At 63.4% G+C, this 227-nt stretch overlaps 1 protein-coding gene across 1 annotated transcript in view; it reads left to right on the forward strand.

Moving 5' to 3' along the window:
• The window catches only part of LOC107575198 (regulator of G-protein signaling 14-like), a 29,094-nt gene that overhangs the window by 15,882 nt on the left and 12,985 nt on the right, over positions 1-227 (forward strand). The gene's annotated exons all lie outside the window — the stretch shown is intronic.

Here is a 227-nt window from a genome sequence, read left to right on the forward strand (position 1 = left end):
ACCGCCGAAACAAGAGCAGCGCTCCTGTGGCCTCCAGCAAAGCTGTGCTGTGGAGCTGGTCGCAGGGCAGCCGCCCATCCAGGCCCCCGCTAAACTTGGTGGCAAGCGAGAGAGCAAGAGGCCCGGAGACGGGCGACCCAGAGGTGGAGGGACGTGCTCTTCAGGAGATGGTAAGCACACCACTCCCTCCCCCGGAGGAGGGCCGGGTGGAGAATCTTTTCATCTTT

The sequence above is a fragment of the Sinocyclocheilus grahami genome, unplaced genomic scaffold (assembly GCF_001515645.1).
Source record: "Sinocyclocheilus grahami isolate Dianchi unplaced genomic scaffold, SAMN03320097.WGS_v1.1 scaffold2504.1, whole genome shotgun sequence".
NCBI lineage: Eukaryota > Metazoa > Chordata > Actinopteri > Cypriniformes > Cyprinidae > Sinocyclocheilus > Sinocyclocheilus grahami.